The sequence below is a fragment of the Filicampus tigris genome, chromosome 18 (genome assembly GCF_054856515.1).
Source record: "Filicampus tigris isolate MCC_2025a chromosome 18, RoL_Ftig_1.0, whole genome shotgun sequence".
Classification (NCBI taxonomy): domain Eukaryota; kingdom Metazoa; phylum Chordata; class Actinopteri; order Syngnathiformes; family Syngnathidae; genus Filicampus; species Filicampus tigris.
The window spans coordinates 711,131-733,722 of NC_141234.1; the positions used below are offsets into that span (position 1 = coordinate 711,131).

Genomic DNA, 22,592 nt, shown 5'->3' on the forward strand with positions numbered 1-22,592 from the left:
TTTAGGACGCTTCCTTTCCTCGCCGCCGTTGGCTCTGGCCCACATCAGATAAGAATGCGCGTGCACGCGCGCACGCTCGTGCTCATTCATCTCCTCGTGCGCAGGCATCCATTCACAAAGGCTGATCGTGCGCAACGATAACGGGGAGAAAAACCGAGCGCCGTAGGAGAGGAAGATGAAGGGATGAGGGGGTGATGGAAGGACACGAGAAAAGAAGAGGGGAGGGGAGGGAGGGAAGGAAGCAAGCGATGATCGGGGGAGAGGTGAGCAAGAAGGAGAAAAAGCAGAGGGGATTACGCAGAGGGCTGAGAAAGATGAGGCCAAATGGGAGGAAGATGAAGGAGTGAGGGGAGGAGAGCAGGATGAAGGGATGACGGGTTGAGGAGGAGGAAGAAGAAGAAGAAGCAGGAGGAGGGATTACGCAGAAGGAAGGAAGGAAGGAAGGAAGGAAGGAAGGAAGGAAGGAAGGAGGGAAGAGGAATCGATGAGCCGAATGAGGACGCGGAAGGAGGAGCGAGGACGACATTGCAGCTGGAGGAGCCAAAGAGGATTTGGAGGCAGACGTGAGACGGGAGCCGAGGCTCGCAAAGGACGGCAGGTGAGGCCACGCAAGAGAACAAAAGTCCAACGAGCGCAGCGTCACGCTGGACCCAAACCACAACCGGAGGACCGAGACGTCCCGAAGGAGAGATGACGCCGGACGCTGGTCGCAAGAGGAAGGGAAGGAAAGCAAGCAAGTCCGCCAAGAAGAAGGGAAGGAGAAACAAAAGAGGGAAAAGGGCTGGGACGGGGAGAGGCGCAAAAAGCAAAGCGAAATCCATCAGAAATGTTGAGGGCGAGCAAAGAGGCGTGCTTTGACGCGACACGTACAAGCGCCTTCACGTCCACGCTGGCAAATGGGCTCCAAATTCAAAAGCGTTAGCTTGACGTTAGCTTTAGCCGAGACCGCCCCGCATCGACGTCGACATTCCAGTTGAGGTTCAGCGAGGCGAAGACCACGAGCAGAAAAACGGCCCATTCGCGCCATTCTCACCTCAGGTTTCCATTTGACTCCATGAGCGGTGCGCGCCGATCAAGACAAAACAATCCTCCCTCAAGCTACGCGCGCTTTTGTGGGCCCAACCATCGGCCGCCCGAGTGCGGGCAAACAAAGTCATTGCACTGACAACATCAAATCATCTGCATCCAGATACATTTCTCAAGCTACTCCCAAAAGGATTTGATTTTGTGCAACCACTTGAAGAAATCAAATTGAGTCAATTCAACAGCACCTCTTTTTTGTTTTTTCTTCCCTTCTCCCAATGTTTTGTCTTCCTTTCTGGCCTTGGGCCGGTCTTGCGTTTGTGACGTGCGAGCGCAAGGGGGGGGGGGGGCAGACAAAGATTCCTGGCAACGCTTCCAAAGAAAGCGGCCGGCCGCGTGTGTGAGTGAGGGAAATCAAGTACGGAGCCGGTTCAGCGCTAACAAATAAACGGGCGACCCTCCGTTTTGCACAGCAGCGTTGGAAGGCCACAACTTTTGTTTCAGGTTGGACACGCCGCGTGCCGGCTTTCCAAAGCACCTACTACTTCCTGTCATGTGACCTGTGACCCTTACGACGCTAGTTCCTGTGTCTTATGATGCCACTTCCTGTCCTGCCTTACAGCACCACTTCCTGTCTCGTCTTAGGGGCGCCATCACTTGCCGCCATGCTTTGCTTGACAGCGCCAGCGCTTGCTGTCCTCCTTCCTCCATTTCACCGCCACTATTTTCCGTTGGACTTCCCGTGTTACGACGCCACAACCCGTGACTTCCCGGTCATTAGCCACGGATGACTTTGGGCACACCCCGGAGTGGTCGCGGGCAACGCAGGGGCACCTTTAGACAAACAATGCAACGGTGGCGCATCGATCGCACGACACACAAAGACGATCAACCGCAAAGCGGCCGATGGCACGCGGACAAACATTGGCGCATTGGCATGTACATGTGTGGCGCCGGCGGACAATTTCTTCCTCTGCAACGAAGCTAACGTGCCGAGTCCCCAATTGGAACCCGGAGAAGTGTGAGGCGGACGTGCTTCCCGCTAACCGTTGCGCCGCCCCAAAGTCAGCGACAAAATGGAGGCCGTCAAGATGCAAGCCAAGATGAAAATTGAAGCGGCAACAAGTCAACGCGTTTGCACGCGAGTGTCAACTGTTGAATGCGCCCCCGGAGAATCTGCGGCGGCGGCATCATCATCATCATCATCATCATCATCGTCATCGTCGCCATCGTCATCATGATGAGGGAGTGTCGCGTGTTGTTTTGTTGTGTGCATTATGCCGGCGTGAGTGAGCAGCAGCTGCCGTGCGTGAGTGTGCGTGCTGCTAGAATGTGATGTGTGCCCCAAAGCTTGGAGACCCCACTGCAGGATGCTGGAAGGAGGCGCGAGTGGCGCACATATGCGCAACAGCTACGGTATGCTGCGTGCGTGCAATTGCGTATGCGCGTTGGCTTGTGTTGAAATGTGTGAGCGCGTATGCATGCAGGTGTTGAAGAGTGTGTGCGCGCCTGTTTTGACAAATGTCCCACGTGAGTGAGTCACACCTCTGTGGAACTTGGCAGCACGTACGCACGCATCAATGACAGAAGGGTCAAAGATGCATTTAAGCACGCGGCGTGCGCGTTGCGGCGCGCGCGTTGCGGCGTGCGCGCGTGTGTGCGTGCGTGAAGGGCAAAGCCGGCGTCAGGTGACGTGCGCGCGTGTACTCACAGTGCGCGCGAGGCTCTTGTTCTCGTCGTCCTCCTGGCGCTGCTCTCTCACTCCATCCATCCGTCATGGCCGGGCCGGGCATGGTTTCCTCGTCATCCCCGCGGCGGGACGGCGTCCCGGCGGTCCCCGCGCCTCATGTCGCACACGTATGTCCGCACGGCCCGAGAGGAAGATGAGAGGAAGGTGAGGTGGGCCGGTCCTGGCTCGGCTTGGCTGGGCTGGGCCGGGCTGGGCTGGGCTGGGCTGGGCTGGGCCGGGCCGGTCCGGTCCGGTCCTGGCGTCGGCTGGGCTGCTGTGCTCCGCTCCGCTGTGGCCGCTACATGTTGCTGCTGCTGCTGCCGCCTGCGCGCGCGTTTGCGGCTCGCCCAAGCGCCCGCCCGCCTGGATGCTGGTCGTCTTAGCATTCAGTATGTACCCAGGTCGCCTAGCAACGTCTCTCCGCCGCCCTCTCTCTCCGGCTCGGCCCCTCCCCTCGCCGCTGGTGCGCGACACGTGTTGAATGCAAACCGAGCTGCCGCCGCTACCGCCGCCGCCGCTGCCACCGCCGCCGCCGCCGCCGCCGCCGCCGCCGCCGCGTCCTTTGCTGCCTCCTCTGGCGCGCCGTTCCCATGCACACTTTCTTCCCCGAGGGAGGACAAAGCCCACTGCGAAAGCCGCGTCCTAATTTCAAGCCCTATTGGCGTGCCTTGAAACCCAAACCTGCTAACTTCAAACTTAACCCCGGCCAGGGTTGGGGTCTCCGATCATGCTTCTGCCTTTCAAAACCTGCCTACAACTTTAACAACAACAACAACAAATCGCTACTTTGAAAGCCAAAGGCTTCTCCTGTTGTGAAACTGCAACCCTGGCTTGAAAGCAAAGCCTTAAAGGGGAAGTCAACCCAAACATATTGAATTTTTTCAAGAGGATGTTCTACGCAGGCCCACCGGTTGAAACGAGGCAATACGATTCCATTAAAATAAGAGTTAGGCTGCAAAATGCACTCGTTTTTAGCCATCTCAGCGGGCGGCCGTTTTGTCACTTCTGAACGCGACATCATTTTCAAAACGGGTGGGCTTTGTTGCTGAACTCATCTTCCAAAGGCAATATTCATCAGAATGGCGTGTTGCAACCAGTGGGCCTGCTGGGAACATATTCTTAAAAAAAGGATGGTTGGGTTGACTTCGCTTTGAGCACCATTTAAGATAAGATAAGAATAAGAAGGCCTTTATCGATCCCACAGTGGGGACATTGTCAGTGTTACAGCAGCAAGGATCTAGGTCACCCAGGGACGTTGGCATAATGTAGCCATTCATGTATAACACGAACGGCAAACATTCAGGATCAAACCTATGTAAATATACGCAGTATACGTGTGTATATACACATGTATATACACACACCAACATACATCTACATAAGTATAAGTATGAGGAACACTCATTTTAGCCTGTACATAGTACAGAGGAAAAATACTCTAGTTGTCTAGTCTAGCTGTAGTGCAATGTAAGGAACAGCATTGGATAAAAATAAAAGTAGACTAACAGTAGTGGGGAATGTTGGGATTTGAAGGCATGAACCTGCCTTCAGACCCAAATTGACGTTTGGCGTACTTGCAAAGCTTCACCTTGCTTGGGAGCGAACACGCGCTGAATGGAAATCCTGCCGTGGATCCGTTCCTGCTTCCTTTGAGCTTCCGGCCAACGTGACGGTTCCGACGCAGACTTCGGATTGCGGTCCGCAGCTTGTTCTTCATCGTCTTCGTCATCGCAGTTGGTCCTCCGGCCTCCGGGAGGCGCCGCGTCCTCCTGCTGACATCAACAAAAATAGAAAAGCGCCGCGTCCAAAAATAGACTTCAACCGGCGTCTTGCTTCTTGTTTCCCCGGCGTGACAAACAAAGCGAGCGTCGCCCACAAACCACAAATGCAATTTGCACGCACCCGAAAGTCGCCATTTTGCTGGCACGTCGGCCTTGCGACGTGCGCTCTCGCTGAGGCAGCCGAGTGCGGGAGCTGATAAAAACTTGGGTGCTTGCGTTCTATGACTTGGCCATTTTACACAGCGTGCCTTTAAGCCATCTGACAGACAAGACTACTTTGAGACCCTAATCCCCTCTGGCATCAAATCCTAAACCTGTTTGGTGAGAGGTTGGAATGTCAACAATGAAAACCTCATTTGGGAGTCTTGCACAATTGTTTGAATTTAGAATGATTTTTTCCTTTGTTTAAAACACAAGAAATTGTGAACTGGGGTCATCTGAAGGAAATCCCTAATTCGGTCTTGCAGCTCTAATTTGAAGCCGTACTCCTGACTTGACATCAGTCCGCCTGCAGATTGCGTCAGGCTGGTGCGTCCACATCATTTGCACCTTTTCGCATTTTCCGCCGGCTTCCCGAGTGCGTGCGTGCGTGCGTGCGTGCGTGCGTGCGTCCGTCCGGCCGGGGCCAAACGGGCGCGAGCCGCCGTAATGGCGGCAAAATGCGGAAGCTGCTAATGCCGGCGCCATTATTTTCCTTCTCTTCGTTTCCCCGCGCTTAATGTTCCTCATCCCCGCACTTTTTCCGCCGCCTCCCGTGACCCGCGGAGGCGCCGCCGCCGTGGTAACGAGGAACAAATAATGTGCAACGGTCCACGCGGCGGGCGCCCAAAAACGGAGAAAAAAGACGTACACATCCACGCAAGCTATTTTTTGTTGTGTTTGACAACAAAGCTAAGCTGCTTTTCTCTCCTTTTTGGTGCGGAGCTCGTGTTTTTCCTTTTTGGTGGGGAACTGGTGTTTTTGGGGCACCCGTGTTTTGCAGCTGATGACCAAACAACAGACAAAGGCGGCCGGAGCAAAGCTCTTGCAAGCCAATTTTCTTGGGATGACATGAAAGCCGTTTGTGTGTGGCACATGAGTGTGTCCTGAGAGATCATCAGGTGCGCTGCGGGAAATCATCCAATTTCCCTTCACTGGTCTGAAAATTACTTTTTGGACTTTCTTCTAGCTTTTCAAGCGTGACGATTGATTACTAAAAAAAAAAAAATACCAATTAAAAAAAGCATCACATTTGTCCTTGAGTTTGAAAGGAGGGCACAAAAGCAACGGCAAGTTGATTGAGACGAGCTCATCGTTACTCGGTGCTATGTTTGTTGGTGCGCTGCCGTTGAAGCCCTTTTTTCCCCCCAGAAGCGAGCCACGGCGCCATTCTCACCTCGAGCGCGCGCGTTGCCGTCGGGCTGAGAGGCGGCCAAACGTGGGCCTGGGCGGGCCCTTCAATTCTCATTTGGATTGATGTTGACCGAATGAATCAAACATTCCCTACTAAAGAAAGATTGTTTTCAAGTTTGCGATCAGATCAATTGCAAATGTATTCTTGCAATATGTTTGTTCGAATCAATGAACCACCCCTGGCCACAACGTAGCTCCGCCCCTGGTACAGATGGCCGATCATGACAGACATTTCAGCTCTTATTTCTGACGGTGTTTTTTTTTTGTTTGTTTTTGTTTTTCTTTGAGGCTTCCGAACAAAACTATCACTCGCAGTTTGGACGTTGTTGTTTGGAGCATTAGTGACGGCTTCTTTAGGAGCCTGCAAAGTCAGAAGGTTGCAGGGTCACTTTCTACTTTGACTTTGGTCAGCAGCCGCCGTCACTGTCGCTTACTTGGCCCTCCACGCTTACAATCAAGGAAAATCTTTACAATTAGGCCGTGTCATGTCACAAAAGCAACAGCAAAAAAGCTGGACAGCGGCGCCGTGGGCAAAGCGCATCAACTTCATCTACTTCCTGTCACGGCGGCGTCTCGCGCGGCCGCCGTCAGCCCGCGGCCGTGATCGAGCGGACGTCCGGCGAGACCAAAGCGCGACGGGACGCTGAATTAAACATGAACGCAAACGCCGGAAGGAAAAACGGGCTTTGTCCCGCTTGCGCAATTTGGAGGCGGAGCTGCAGCCTCAGCCACATTTCGGGCCACAAAAAATTCTCGCATCACAAAAAGCCTTCACCTGACCAACGTTTCACAAAGTTGGATCCGGTTGTGACAGTTGGAAGGCGCGCACGAGACCAAAGAAAAAGGAAAGCCGCAAATTCTCACATTGTCAAACAGGCCGATTTGATTTGCTTTGTCACCGAGCGCAGCTTTTTAAAATTGTGGGATGGGTACGTGGGTGTCGGGGGGGGGGGGCGTGGGGGACATGGGGGTTGCTTGTTTGAAGCGAATGAGGCTGCAATTAGCGTAATGGGAGAGCGCGTAATGGAATGGTGGCGCTGCCTCGCTGGAAAAACGAGCGCAATTAGAGGCCAATAAAGGCGCCGTTAAGGGAGGAGCCCAAACGCCATCTTGCCTGAATTAGTTGTGATGTCATCAACCAGATGGAGGACACGCGTTCATTCTCACAATCAAATTAGATGAAGCAACTGATGGAAAGATTGAGTGTGATTGCTGAACGAAAAATGATAGAAACAAATGCACCGAAGCAGGTGCAATGGTGTGATTTGATCAAGGACACCTGAATTTATTTCCTGCAATTAAAAAAAAAAAAAATGGCGTGTGTTTTCACTTTCTAGGAGATGTTAAATTAAGTTGAGAATGTTCATTCGAGTATTATGTGGCACTATCGATGAATTTTAAAAACACACTCTGTAAACACAAAACACAAGTTGGCTTCCCGTTTGAGCGACCTTTGCGTGTGGCGAGTGAACACTGCAGCTCACTTGTGGCGTTTTTTGTTGAGGCACAAATGAACGGGTGCACTTTTTGTCAGGCCCTCACAATTGGACAAAGACGTCGAAAGAAGAAATCGCTTTGGACAAGAGTAGACATTTTACGGATTCAATGTGCGCACATCGTTCCATCCATGAATGTCACACACAAGCTGAAACTTCTTTTCACCTGGTTTCGGAGCGTCGGCGGCGTCCGCAGGAGGAGCCCCCGTCCGAGGTCGTCATGCTGGCTTTCTATAGATGGATGACGCGTTCATTTTCAGTTCTGCAGAAAAACAAATCAAGAGACATTACGTTTGGAAGTCCAGATGAAGCTCCTCAACGCACTTGAACGCGGCATTGTGGGAAGGCTTGAGGCTTTGATGTGCATCCTAGCGCCATATTGGAGGGCGGGAGGATCTTCTGCACTGGCCCGTCAATGCAGGCTTGTTGCAGGAAAAGGGGAGGGACCGATCCCATTTCCACTATGCGCCTGTGTGCATGCACTAGTGCACGCGCGTGTCCGTGCAAATGCGTGCGCGAGCGCGTGCATATATATGATATGATATGCAGCATATCCGTGTGCGTGCGTGCGTGTGACTAACAAGCCTGCAGGACGAGCTCATTTTTTAAGCGCTTTGTCAGCGCCTCACACTTCAAGTTGACGTGTGAAAAAAAAAAAAGTGGAGCCAACAAAAGACAACATTTAAATGCTTGCCAGCCGGCGGGCTTCCGCTTTTGAACGCTGGCTAAACCCCCCTCGTGTGCTCGTGCGTGTGCGTGCCCTAAATGGCAGCGCCATCGCCCGGGTGGGCCGTTCGTAAGCTAAAAGTAAAAGTGGAAAAGGAATTGGAAGAGGGGCCTCAGGCGGCGGCGGCGGCGCAGCCAGCAAGTGACGGCCATGCGACAGTTTGCAAAGAGTCAACTGGGACAGTCCACAACAAGGGGGGGCTGTAAATGCCCCCCCACAAAAAGCACTTACAAGTGTCATCTAGACAAAAAGGGTCAGGCTTTGCAGCTTGCTTGTGGCATCTTTGTGTTAAGCAACTATGTTGAGATGAGCTGAGGAGGTTTACTTAGACAATAAAAGAATGCTTTGTCGCCACCTTATAGCATCTATTAGCAATGAAAGCTTTTAGTGGCTGCGCCGAAGCCATCAAGTGCCACGACGGACTGCCAGTTTGGCTCACTTTGAAAGACGCCGTCATAAAGGTTTACGGTGGAGGTGAACACATCCATCAAAGTGATCGTATCTTCGTTTGACAACACACACACACACACACACACACACTCACACACAAACCAAATGAGCTCACACGGTGGCATTCATCAGCAAGATTTCAGTTTACCACCATGGCACTCTCACGGTGCACGCGTGCTGATGACAAAGGATAGGAGCGCTCGATGCCGATTGGCTCATCAGCGTGAGGCTGCTGACATTCCTCACGCACGCAGATTGGGGAGGGCGACTTGGTTGCAAAAGACCATGTGCAACATGCACGCGCACTCACGCGCTCTCAAAAATGACACACTCACACACTCTCTCTGGCAGACAGCTGCAGGAAAACACACACACACACAAGTGGGAATGTTTGACCCAATTTATGCATCCCTTGCATTGATTGATAATCATCCAAATGTCGTCATTAACTGACTTGATTCAATGCATGACTTGAACAATTTCCTACTTAAGTGCAACAAACATTTACATGATTGTAATTGATGCGATGTAACTTTTTGCACAACTTCCTCTTGAACTCCAAATGGAGTCGATTTCATTGAAGTTTGGAGAAAAGTCATTCCGCTTCATCTTTCAGACTAAGTTGTCTGCTGGAGCTGAGGAGCTCATGGATAGGCAAAGGAGCAAAGACTTGTCCATTCTTTCATTGTTAGAAAGGGGGGGGGGGACAGTCATTTTACTCAAATTTGGCACGTGTAAATTGAGAGCACAGCAGTTGCAGTACACCCGAGCGAGTCCATGACAAAAACTGTCAAGAAAAAGGCCAAGGAAGGAGAGGCGACCCAGAAGCCATTATAGAGGCGCCGCCGTGTGGCGTGTTAGCGTACTACCACAAATTACGACGCCAGAGCCTCCTCCATTTTGTCCCCAGCACCATAGTGACTACGTTTAAATGCAGTCAATATTCGGGTTAAGGTCAAAATTCCGATTTCTGAAACATTCTGAATATCCCGTTTACGTGATTGAGCCGACAGAGTTGCTCCGGCGGCATTTGAACAAGTCACCGTGTACGGCGACACGTGGCGTCATGACTCAAATGGACGTCATTTCCGCGTGTTACTTTCAACTGTCAATAAAACACGTGATATTCATGTCACTCGCCACAGGAATGAAGCAGCCGCTTTCCTCCTCGCTCCAAAAATGTGCTTGTGTGCTGCGTCTCGGGGCTTGTTTGCCTCTGCTTGTGTAGTTGCGGTGGGCTTCGCGCCAAACAACGCACTTCCGCATACAAGCACTTCCTGTACAACAAAGACCAGCATTCCTTGCGGTCGTGTGTCGATCGCGTGTGTTTGCACGCCGGCAGTATCTTGTCTTTTTCGTCCTCCTCTCCTCGACTTCCTAACTTTTTTTTCATGCAAAATGTAGTTGCTCTTTGAGTATTTGTGTTCTCACCTTTTGTATAATTTCCTGCTCATAAACTTGACATACGACTCTTGACATAACTTTCTGTCAAATAAATTGCAGTGAGCATGTACATGCTTGTCTTTTTGCTGAGTGACCTTAATTGGACAAATTCTTCCAAAAGTGCCATGACTAAAGTGGAGGTGCTTGTAATTCAGCTAGCAGAACTTTTGGTGCAGAAGCTTACTAAAGTGGCTGCTTGGGTGTGTTTTCATTCACTCCCGTAGGTGCTTTTCCCAACTCAATTCGAAAGAACATTGTTTCCGTTTTGCACGATTTCCTTCCTAACTAATCATCTCCTCGTTCAACAACAAGAGTGATCGACAGAAGCACATCCAAAGATTGTCGGACTTACATTTGGGTGACTTGTCTTCACCTTGCTTCCACGGGGCCACTGTGCAGCGTTCAGGACAGGTGTGCTCGCGCGCACCATACCAATTTCCATACCAAATCTTACTTAAATCCCAATCATGAACCTGTACTGTTCTAGATCAATGCAAACCATTTTTACGATTGCGCCTACATTTTTGCGCAAAATCTTAGTTCATTCCTAAGAAGAAAATGTCCGTAGCTATCCTGCAGTGTGGAATCTTGCTATTCTTTTTGTTATGTGGTGTGAAAAAGCACACAGAGAGACAAGTGAAATGGTGGCAAGGAGAAGGTTTTATTGGTGTCAAAGCGCCTCAGCGTCGTCACACACACAAAAAAACAGTGTCACGGTGCCGCTAGGTGGCGCCGCTGAGAGTTGCACTTCTCCAGAGTCACCAGTAGGGAACGTCGCCGTCCACAAAGTTGGGAGGCTGTGATTATCGTCGCCATGGTTACCTGCCGGGAGGCCGCCATTTGCACCGTGCGGACATAGAAAAAGTCCCAAAATGGCAAAAAGCACAAAATAGAAAAGACGGACGCGAACGCACGCTCAGCTACCCGATACGTCACGCTCAAAGGTCACAAGTTACTGTTTGTCTATTCAAGATAAAAAGAGGACAACAATATTGGAACTACTTTTCCAGGGGTGTATCTGGGCTCCACGGAATTTTAGTCAAGTGGGAGCATAACAGCAAGTGGAAGAAGAAACAAACGACAGCAGCCGCCACAAGAAAAGCGGCGAGCTTTCTTCAGCTTTTTGGTATTTTTGGACCTTTCATGCTTTGTTTGGTTTTGATCTCCCCACAAAAAGGAAAAAAAACACTCCAATGGGTGCGTGTGTGGTGAAGATGGGCCGAGCTGGCGTCAAAGCATCAACGACAGTCGGCTGCAAAAGTCAACAAGCCCCAAAATTGTGCAAGCAAACGTTACACTTTTTTGCGTATCGCTTTTTTTCCATGTGTATTTAATAACTCAGACAAAAATACCTGAGAGAAAAATGACCCCAAAAAATGATTTGTTTTCCTCTGTAACATCTTCAATGATGTAGTTTACAACTAGAATCACATAGTTCGAGCATATATCAGATACACATACTGTTTATTTATATGACATGTGTATATATATATATATATATATATATATATATATATATATATATATATATATATATATATATCGATTGGGAGGAGGGAGGGGGCGTCCATCGTGGCTGGAAACCTTGCAAGGGTACGACGGACACGTGGAAGTCCGCGCACGCTTTCATCCACACGCAAACACAAGAGAAACTCTGAGAAACACAAAACAAGGCTTCACAGGCAGTTCACTGGGGGAGGAGGGGGAGGGGGGGGGTGTTAAAGTGTCGGACCGTTTCAGATCAGCACCATCAAAAGTCCAAAAATGACAATAATTGCGTGTGCGTGTATTGGATGAGGGTGACGTGTTCGTGCAAGTGTATACGTGTATTGTGTGAGCGTGTCACAAAATGTTGACGGCGGTAATAAAACGCAAAGGTGCCGTGCGAAAGTTGCGTTCGGCCGCGAGCTCCGTCCGTTGCCGTGGCGACCCGTGAGCCAATCAGACGCAGCGAAAAAAAGCCAAAGACGAAAGAGAGAAAGATAACGAGCATCTGGTGCGTCTCACCTCTCACAATGCTTACTAAGCCCCGCCTCTTGCAGCGTATGAAATCCCTGATTGGACGAGATACATTCCGTTCCCCCTCCACCGGCTCGGTTCTCGGACGCCGGGCACCAAAACCCGCTGTAGAAAATCTAGAAAAGTCCCGCTGGCCTGCTCGTAGAAAAATAGACGTGGCGGCCCCGCTTCCTGTTTGCCCGCTTGAAAAATAGACTTTGACACATAGAAAAGAACACGACACCATTGCACATGGGTGGAAAGTCCCGATGAGGCAAAACGTGCAGGGAGCGAGCTGTGCTGACGCGCTGAAAAAGCGCTGGCTTTGCATGCGGTGCATGCGAAGCCCCTGCATGCACCGCCAGTGGCGCCGCGGCTGTCAGCCGGAACGCTCCGCTCGTCGGCCTTTCGCTTGCTCTGCCGCCCTGAGCGACTCGCTGCCCGTTTGTCCGCTTGAAAATCGATTTGGACACGTTGAAAAGGGCGCCTCCTAGCGTCAAATTGATGACTACCGCCGAGCACCGCCGTCTACCGGGGACACCTAGTCCGGACGAGAACTCCAAGCGAACGGACGCCGTCCGTCGGACGAAAGTCCCGAGCCAGATGGAGTGCCGAGGCCAGCTCAAAACAGCCGCATAGCATTCTGGCAAACGTGGCCGCGTGGCGGGCTCTCCTCCGGGTCCGACACCAAAGTGTTTCTGTTGAGAGTTTGACTGGTCGCCGCCCCCCGCCCCGCGCCCCGCGCCCCGCGCCCCGCGCCCCGCGCCCCCGCGCCCCGCTTCCTGTTTGTCTCCTTCTATTGGAAAATGACACACAAGACAATGACGACGCAGTGACGACTATGAGAGTGAACTGCGGGAAAACGACACGCGAGGCCCGGTGGCGCATGGCCTTCCCGCGCGTCACATCAGCGGTGCTTGAAGGACTTGCCCTAAAGTGCTGCTGTTGTCAAGGTGAAAGGTCGCCGCTTGAAAATAGACTTTGCCACATACAAAAGAAGACGGCGCGATTGGACGGCGAACGTCGGCCGTGTGGGAAATGTCCACCGGGGGGGGGGGCGCCGAAGCCACGGAAAAAAGGCGCCGCGTCGCGCGGCCCTTCCTCGTCGCCGGGTGGCCGCCCCGCTTCCTGTCGGCCACTTTGAAAAATAGACTTTGCCGCATAGAAAAGAGGAGGAGGAGACAAAAGTCCCGACTGGGGAGGCGCGCCGCGAGCGGGAAGACGCTTGGTCCCGTCCGGTGGACTCCCGCTAAAGTGCTGCTGTTGTCGGGCTGCACGACTGGCCGCCGCCGGCGGCGGCGGGGCTCACAGGTCGCCGTGGCGACTCTCGTACTTGGTGATGATGTTGCGGCAGCGTCCGAGCTCCTTGCGCATGTCGGCCACCTCCAGCCGCAGGGCGGCGTTCTCGCGCTCCAGGAAGGCGGCGCGCACCGAGATCTGGTTCTCCTTCAGGCGACGCGCGTCGCGCGAGCGCTTGGCCGCCTCGTTGTTCTTCACGCGACGGCTCCAGTACTTCTCGTCCTGCCGGAGGGGGTGGGGGGAGCGGTATGTGGGGGTGTGGGGGGGAGGGGGGGAGACGGCGGGAGGAGGGTCAGTCACGTGATGATGGGGAAGGGGGAGGAGCAAAGAAGGTGAGTAGCGGCTGATGCTAATGTCGCTCTAGCCTTCCATTCTGTCTGCCTACAGTATCACCCCTCCTTCCAACATCCACCAATCCTCCATCCATCCATCCATCCATCCAGCTCTCTAGCTAGCTAGCTATCATCCCCCTTCCACCTATGATCTATCATCCATCCATCATTGATCATTTCTCCACACGAACAACTGTCCTTCTGTCCTACGTTCCTACAGCCGATGATTCATCCATCCATCCATCCATTTATCCATACAACCATTTACCATCCATCTATCCAGTTACATACCAGTCATCCCCCTTCATCATCATCTTTTGACCCATCTATCATCCCTCCTTGCATGTTATCCATCCACCCATCCATCCATTGCCTCCTTCAATCTATCATCAATCCATTCATCCAACGATCCATACATGTCCTTCATCCATCCATCCATCAGGCGGGAGGCGGTGTAGCGGGCATTTGCTGGAGGATTGCGGGACTTGCAGTACCTTCTGCTCGTTGGGAACGAGCATCTTGCGCGCCTTCTTGATCATGGGCTGCGGTTTGAGCTCCTCGTCGCTGAAGCGGTGGCGGCGCGGGTCGAAGGCCTCCTGGCCCGGAACGCTGGACAGAGCCACGTCGGCCGGGTCGGGATCAAAGTTCACCTGGACGTCGTCGTTGCCGCCGCCGCCGGCCGGCGTGGCCGACGACGCCCCCCGCCGGGCCGGGCGGGCCGCCGGTGGTGGGGGACGCGTCCTGGGCCGCCGCCTGGCCACCTGGAGGGGGGCCACAGTCAGGGGGTGGGGGGTGGATTGTGTTCAGTCAGCTGGATTTACAACTCCCTTTTTTTTTTTTATATTTTGGATTCATTGATTTCGTTGCTGATGTCACTTTTTACTTTGCATTTAAAACTATCCAATCGGAGCACTGGGTGTCACACGGTGGCAAACCGTCAAGGTCATTGATTATATTTTGTAAGATTGAATTTATTGGCATATTTTGGCGTAGCTTTGCAACTTTTACTTGCTACCACCGGGTGGCGCCAGAGTAACGGTGTGGCTTTGTGTTGACGTCATTACTATTTTATGTACAATCATTTCTATACTAACGATGTTATTTTATTAATGTCTTATTTGATTCCATTGTTGTTTTGCCCTTCTCATTATATACAACTGACAGATATCATTCCATTTGATATTATTTACATATTTATTGATTTGATTTGATTTGATGCACTTTTTCTACCAGTTTCCATATGTACTTAATAAAAACGTACGTATCGTATAAGGACTGTATTATTTGTTTCCGATTGCTTTGCGTTTTTGTTTGACCACATAGTACCAGTGGAGGTCGCCAGAATCACACCTCAGGTTCCCCTTCAAGTCATCGCATTGCCTTTATATTAAGAATTGATTTAAGTTAAGATTTATTGACGAGTATTCGACTTTTGTTTTCACTTCACTTCCTAACACCTGCAGCCCCAAAATTCACCGTGATGATAAGTTTGTGCACGTTGCCTTGAAATATGAAACGACGCGCCACGCGCGCACGCGACAGGAGCGGCAGGTGTCGCCGCACCTGCGTCCCGCGTTGGCGATTTGCGCGGCAAACAGCAACGCCGGCACCCCCGCTCTGCTTCGGAATGTTCCCGTGGCAACCGTCAGCCCGTTGTCGATGTGAGCGCTTTGAAGGCACCTGTGTGCAGCATCCCGCACGTGCGGCGTGCGCGCCGCCCTCCTCATCCGCCTCCGCACAGTTGCCGCTCCATCTGCCTCCATCATCCTCATCCGCCAGCTGATCCTGACTAAATCAAAAGCGCCGCAAAGTATCTCAACGTTGACGACGCTTCACGTGACTACGCGGAACAGGAAAAGTCGTTGATTTGAACGGTTACAAATCAAAATGTGCCTTGCATTTTAAAAGGGTTATAATGGACTTGAATCAATACATTCCTAAATCATTTGGGTTAGGATCAAACGCGCAATGATTTCATCAACTAAGAGTCAATTATTTGACTGTCTGCGCAGCGCTCGTCTTGACGTGGCCGCCGTTTTTCCAGGGACGGACGCCAGCCGACCCGCGAGCACTCATGAGGAGGAACGGGACAAGAGGACGGACAGATGATGGACAGGTGAAAGATGGTGAACTCATTATATACTTCAAAAGAAAAAAGCCTCCTAGAACTTCTCAAGTTTATTTGGGGTTTAATTTGAGGCGCTTGGAATGTTCAACTCGCATTTAACAGGAGCTTGAATGCGATTGCTGCGTTCATTGTGAACACAGCAACATCCTGGGGGGTGTACACTTGCGCAAGCACGTGATTTCACTTGCTTGCTTTTCTTTTTCAACTGAGTTGTGCAGGTACACAAATACAAGGGTGTGAAGACTTTTGATTTTTTTCCTGTTTGATGTTATTAACTTAGTTCGGTCAACAAAAGAGGGAGAAAATTTGGGTCGGAAAACTTGAAAAAAAAGTATTTTCACTTTTTCACTTCCATTTCACATTCTGTACTTTTCTCCTTTTACTTGCGGATTTGGACTTTTGTCCAGTAAAAGTACATTTAAGAGACAACATTTTGTTCTTCTATTGAAGTATTTTTCTTTTCTTTTTTTTTACCTGGAAAGTCTTGGAAAATCTCAGTGTGTGTACTTTTATACTTTTACTTGAGTGCTTTGATTTTTCCAATTGTTTACTTGAGGAGTACATATTGTTGTTACGTTTCGGCTATTGAAGTGTACTTTTTTTGCCACCCGCTTCCACGCACATGCGACACGGCCAGCGGCGCGCGTATTGCGTGTCAACAGCGAGGAGAAGTTATGCGACCGGCTGGCTCCTTTTCGGTTTTCGCTCCTTCCATATTTCGTGAGCTTGTAACGCTTGGCCTCATTTGGGCAACAATTGAGGACATTTCCTCAACGGCCAAACCAAGACCAATTTGCACATTTGTGGAGCAATTCAAAGCATTCCATCTTCCCAATGACACCTTGGGAGCGCTTTGCCGCCTTCCCACAATCAAGATTCTATTCGTACGTTTCTCCAAGCGGTTTGGCTCACTATTTGCACATCTTGGCAACAATTGATCCCATTCCACAATTTGCCCATTTTCAGTCTGATATTCAACCGTTTTTTTCCTGAATTGAGTCCGTCCAACGTTGTCGGGAAGTCAGTGTCCTCCTGTGAGTTGTCCCACAGATTTGGAGCTGTGATGCTTTTCTGATTGTAAAGTGGAATGCGCCTGCAGCCCAAGCAGGTCACGTGAGCAGCCTTCCCGTGCAAAGGCAAGCCGGCTTGCTTCTTTTCCTTCCCCCCTCCCTGCTCTCTCGCTCGCTCGCTCTCTCGCTCCCCCCCCCCCCCCCCCGACACACACACACACTGGCTCCCTGCAGCGGCACGTGACGTGGCGGCGGCACATGGCCCGAGCGTGTGAGGCGGGCGGTGAGCACACATTTCAAAACATGCAAAGCAAACTCGCCTCCCTCCGCTCTGCACAGTCAGCCCGCCTTAACTCTTCCCTGGCCGCCGAGTCATCACCCCCGCTTCCCTGGCGGAGGCAACGCCGGCGGGCCGTGCCGGACTCAAAGATTAGAAAAAAAAGATGAACCCCCCCACCCCCCCCAAAAACAACCTGACTAATATTGTGTATTCACCGCTAAAATGTTTGACCAAACAACATGGTTTTGTCGAAGCAAAACCCACTAGCTCATTGCGAGCCTATGATGCAAAAAGCCATAGACGGGCTAGCGGAAATGCGGAATACATGAGTGTCATGTGCATAGCTTCTCCGCAGTTGATCAACTCCAGGGTCCGGCAAGCATTCACAACACACTTGCGCCCTCCGTCCATCATGAGCATCCAACTCTCTCTCTCTCTCTCTCTCTCTCTCTCTCTCCATAGTAACCCTCCAACAAGCGAGCGCCGCTTCCACCGCGGGGACTTCTGGCTCGGTGCTTCCCAGTTCACGTTGGGCTCCGTCACGTGTTCACAGCGCGCGCGCGCGCACAGATGCGCATTAATGCGAACGGAGCTGCGTGCAAACAAAGAGGACACTCGGGTGCATATTGAAAGGTGCCACGACACAATTATTTTGTCGTTGAGGCTGCAGCGCATTTTGGTTGGCGGCTGCTTTTTGGGGCGCGGGCCACTAAACGGCGGACGCAACCTTGTGCAAGGAAACCTCACGGTCGCCTCAAGATGGCCACGCGCAATCTCGCATGCCGTTTTTGTTGCGCTCGATCGTCCGCAACGAAGGCGAACACAATGGCGCGGTGCAAATTTGCCAGTGGAAGGCTTTGGGCCGATCGGTGTCCCGACATCAATGGCGGACGTGTCTTTGTTGCGGGAATCGGAAGATCGGATCGTGCCCATTCCGACCTCAAAACGTCGGAGGCAAATGTAAACAACAAAGATGGCCGATTTCATCCCAACACGTTTTGACCTCCTTCATCAAAAAGTGCAATTTCCCACCTTCCTCGAATGCAGCATTAACCTGTCCTATATTGATTACGACGTGAGCAGGTCCGATCATTTTTTGCAGGTTCGGAATGATTTGCAGGACACGCACCGTACCTCAGTCATATGAGCATATTTCCGGCGAGTTGATTTTTGTGAGACAAAAAGAGAAAATCTTGTTAGGCAGCTTTGTGCCATCCTTGAATGTTCATTTCTATGCAAGAGAACGCTTTGCGCTTTGTAATTTTCTTGCTTGCTTTGAAGCCTTTCTTGTTGGCTAGGATTGCGCATCTTTGACATTCACTGAGAGATGAACTATATGAGGTAGTTTGTCCACAAATTCAAAGTGTGGTTTTGTCATCCCGTGTGTCACTGCTGACAAAAAGTGTCCCCCTCAGCATCCCTGGCTGAGCGCATGTCAGACCTCCAACCTCTCACATGCTGTCCCACAGTGCTGCAACTGGACTCACCGTGGAGACACTCGGGTCCTCCCATCAAGCCTTGCTGCTGCTGCTGCGGCGGCGGCGGCGGCGCTTGGACATTCTCCAGTCCCAGCAGGGAGGACGAGGACGAGGAGGAGGACACGGAGGAAGAGGACGAGCACGGCGAAGGAGAGCCGGGCGGGCACTGCGAGCTCTGGCTGGGCACCGCTGATTGGGAGCTCTGATTGGACACAAAACAAAGGCGGGTTCAATGTTGACGGCACTCAAATTCGTGACAGGAGTTTTGGCATTGCAAAGCTGCTCCCGCCGCACTGCCCGCAACGCCGGTCCCGCGCCGTCCCGTCCAATCCCATCCTGAGCTTTCTCAGTCCCGTCCCATGCCGAAGCGTTTGCCACTTGGCGCTTTGCTACCTGCGAGGGGATCTGCGCGCTGGCGGAGCTGGGCCCGTTTGCGTGCATGCCCATCCCGTTCTCGGTCAAGAACTCCTCCAGGTCCATGTACTGCAGCTGGAACAGGCCGCCGTCGCAGGGCAGCGTCCGCTCCCACAGCAGCGGGCCCAGAAACGCCGACTGAGAATTGGGCCGCAGGGCCCCCGAGCCCAGGCCGCCGCCAAGACCGCCGGGCCCGTTGCCGCCGCCGCCGCCGCCGCCGCCGCCGCCGCCGCCCAATCCCAACGAGTCCTCATCTGAGTCCAGAGGTTTGTCTTTATCTGGCCGGGAGGAAGGTTTGTCACTGGTTAGCATTTCAGCACAGCTCGACATCAGCAGAATTAGACGAGACAATCTTGCATTAGCGGGGAACCGCCTGGCACTTGACAAGTCTGGCTTTGAATCTCTGCTGCTCAAGACTTCCTGAGTGGCAACTTGACTTGCTGTCCTCATGCTCACTTCAAAGATAGGAGCGCGTTAGCGCCACTGAAGACCAATCAAATGTCTGCTGCTACGAATGTGAGGATGGGGAACGTGCATTTGTATTACGATGCCCTGACGTCGGCTCGGGGTGGATTCCCAACATAACCGCTGCTAGTGAGAGCTAACGCTAACAACGGCTAATGCTGGCGACCGCATGTTAACTCGCTAGCACGTAGCCGCAAGACCACATTGGACTCCCTCGTCCCTGCCCCCTCACCGCACGCACAAGGCAAAGATCTCCAACGCCACGCACAATCGACTCGCACGCTGACCTTTGAACCCAGCGGCAGGCACTAAGTAAGAGCCGCTTCGCAAATTTCAAGGACGAAACCAGACCAAGGCAAAGCGCCGCTCGGCCGAGCGCTCGGTCGCCTGCGTGCGCGCGGTCAACGTCGGGGTGCAAAGGGACACTCGACTGACTGGTCGCCACCACGCCGCCAGTCCGAATCCCAGCAACGCGACGGCGTCAATCAAAACGAGGACCGACGACGTCAGCATGAAAGCGTCAACGTAGGAGTTCAGCACATTCGGCTGATGACGATCCACATTGGGTCGTCGCTTGCGCGCGCGATTCCGTTTTCGTGCCAACAGTGCAACACTTGGCTGTTGTCAGACACTGTCCCTTTAAAAGGGTGAGCGAGGCGAGGCGCGTGCACGCGCGTGCGCACGCTCCCGCGCGTTCTCTCGCGCCGCGCTCACCTTTGATCTCGCAGCAGTCTTTGCTGGCTCGCTGGTCGGCCTTGATGGGCAGCTGCAGGAGCGACTTGAGATTGCTCATGGAGGTCAGGTGGCCGCCCGGGGGGGCGCTCGACGTCCCGTTGGGGGCCCCGAACTGGGGGCTGGCCCCCGCGGGCAGCTCCGGCGGCGGCAGCAGCTGAGCCAGAGGCCTGGACATAACTTCCGACCAGTGGGGGGGGGGGGGGGAGTGGGCGGAGGCTGGGTTTTGGGGGGGCGGGCTGTTCAAGATCAAAAGAATCCAATTAGCGCGCCGTCAACGAGGTGCGCGTGCGCGTGGCAGGTGCGCGCGTCGGCAGAAGCAGACGCGGAAGCCTTCTTATCTCCTAAACGGCCCCATGGCAGCCGAGACCCCCCCCCCCCGCCCCCCTTCGGGGGATCGCCTCCACTTCTTCTTCTTCCTCCCCCTCCTCCTCCTACGTCTCCGCCGAGCGCGCGCAGGATCCCGGGGGCGCGCGGCCAGTCAGGCGTCCTTACGCTTCGTGGGCATCGAGACCGCGCGCAGGCAAAATCAAGATCGGCACAAGTCCACGAGGCGCCCGAAAAGGAGACAAAGTGACAACGTGTCCACATAAAGACGACGACACGAGTGACAAGAAAAAGTCGAGTCGAGTCGAGGCGAGCGAGCGAGCGAGTGAGTGAGTGAGCGCCTCACAGAAGATGCTGCACTCAGCTCAGCTCGGGTGCGCTCTCTCGCTCTCTTCCTCTCTCGCAGTCAGCTGGAACCAACACGGGCCGCGCGTGTGACGTCACAGCCAACGGGGACGGTTGCTTTGAATACGACGGACACGCCCCCTCACTGCGTTCAGGCTCTGCCAAAAGAAGGGAAATAATACCCTCAATTTACAGACGCCTTTCAAACACTCCATTTGGGATTTCATTTTGTTGTTGTTGTTTTTATTTAATCTGATCCCTCCACGCCCACCCCCTCCCCCCCAAAAAACAGGGGGTGGGGAGGTACCAAAACAGTGAGTCAACTTCTTGTATATGTTTCGCGAAAGCCTAATTTCCCATATTACCTGAAGGCAACACAAACATTCCGGAAGCTACTCGAGCATTAGGCCGCGCCCCCGTTTGGAAGTCCATCCGTGATTGGTTGTTAACGCACCGCGTCCCAGCCCCTTGAAAAATTAAAACACACATGACACGCGCTCAAATGGCCAAACTGTTTGCATCCGAGCTCACATTTTCGGACACACGCACACTTACACAATAACAATTGTACACTTCACACATGCCTGGACGCAAACACGCACATAAACACACTCACACTAAGATACACACGAACGTTATACACACTCGTTTCAAACGTCAACACACACTCGTGCACTTAGAGTCACACACAAATAATCACACGTACACAAACACACACAATCATACTGTGCACACCGAGAAACGCAGACACACACTGCATACACAAGCATACTCCAGTACATGCACGCATCACACAAAGACGCGCAGAAACACACAGCCACACAGTTAGACGCGGAAAGAAACGTCCCCACTCGTGCAAACACACACAGGTACCCACACAGATACGCGCACGAGTGTGTCCCCTGCACCGCACGCACACGGGCCAGCCCCCACACACAACGTGAGAGGCCTGAAGTGAGCACAACGCACACCCTTGTTACGTCACAGTGTGTGACAAGAGCGAAGTGAAAACAAACGCCGCCATGTTGGATTGGACGCGCAGGAGTCAGCCGCCGGCGCGCGTTCACGTGAGAGCAGAAGCAGAAGAAGCTGCGCGCGCCCGGGCCTCGTCATTTGTTCTCCCGCCAAGTGCGAGCCAAGGGATCACGTGTCGGCAGCACGAGCCGAGCGGCGAAAACGCCTCGCGCTGATTGGCTGAAAGTAGGTCACTCCCGGAGTCTGTCCCAGCCTCCCTATTGGCGGAAAATAGGTCACAGGCCCCGCCCAAAGGCTTTCCCATGACACGGCCACGTGACCGCGAGCGTGAACCGGCAGCACAATTTCACCGTTTCGCAGGAATTTTAGGAAGGGACCAGTGGATCGTATTGTTCATTTCTTTTCCATAAATATATTCAATACTGTATTGAGTGAGTATTCGTTTATTCCATATATCAAAATTAACTTGTGTCGTAAATATATTTTTATTTCCATCCTTTTATTTGAACTTTAAAATTGTTCATGTCACATCCATCCACATTGGTTTAAAGAAGAAGAAGAAAAAGAAGAAGAAACAAGAGTCAGCAGTTGCACTGCATTCTGAGAAAACCACCTAATTTCCTAGGACTCTGAACACCTACGCAACCAGCCGACGTCACTGGACAGGAACGTGCCAGTCGGAAAAGGACAAAATAGTCACACGTCACGTACACACGCAAGTGCGCGCGAGCGCACGAAGCCAGCATTTCATTTCAATCAGCTGTCAGG

The 22,592-nt window shown here is 52.5% G+C and overlaps 1 protein-coding gene and 1 pseudogene across 5 annotated transcripts in view; both read right to left on the reverse strand.

The window, feature by feature from the left end:
* The window catches only part of grin2da (glutamate receptor, ionotropic, N-methyl D-aspartate 2D, a), a 57,483-nt gene extending 47,053 nt beyond the window's left edge, over window positions 1-10,430 (reverse strand). Inside the window, exons 1-4 of one of the 4 annotated variants that reach the window (XM_086013600.1) lie at window positions 9,739-9,849; window positions 7,588-7,683; window positions 4,327-4,524; window positions 2,735-3,378 (exon numbers count right to left, since the gene is read on the reverse strand). The gene's annotated coding sequence lies outside the window, so the exon portion shown is untranslated. Of the gene's footprint in view, window positions 1-2,734; window positions 4,525-7,587; window positions 7,684-9,738; window positions 9,850-10,393 lie in introns of those variants that run through there. The other 3 variants (XM_086013602.1, XM_086013599.1, XM_086013598.1) reach the window with 3 other exon arrangements.
* Window positions 10,431-10,683: 253 nt separating this feature from the next.
* Window positions 10,684-21,918, reverse strand: LOC147131765 (thyrotroph embryonic factor-like; annotated as a pseudogene). Its single transcript, XR_015081946.1, has 5 exons — window positions 20,160-21,918; window positions 18,960-19,258; window positions 18,576-18,768; window positions 14,165-14,431; window positions 10,684-13,560 (listed from the first exon to the last, which is right to left on the reverse strand). The product of XR_015081946.1 is annotated as a thyrotroph embryonic factor-like (transcript).
* Between the last annotated feature and the right edge of the window lie 674 nt (window positions 21,919-22,592).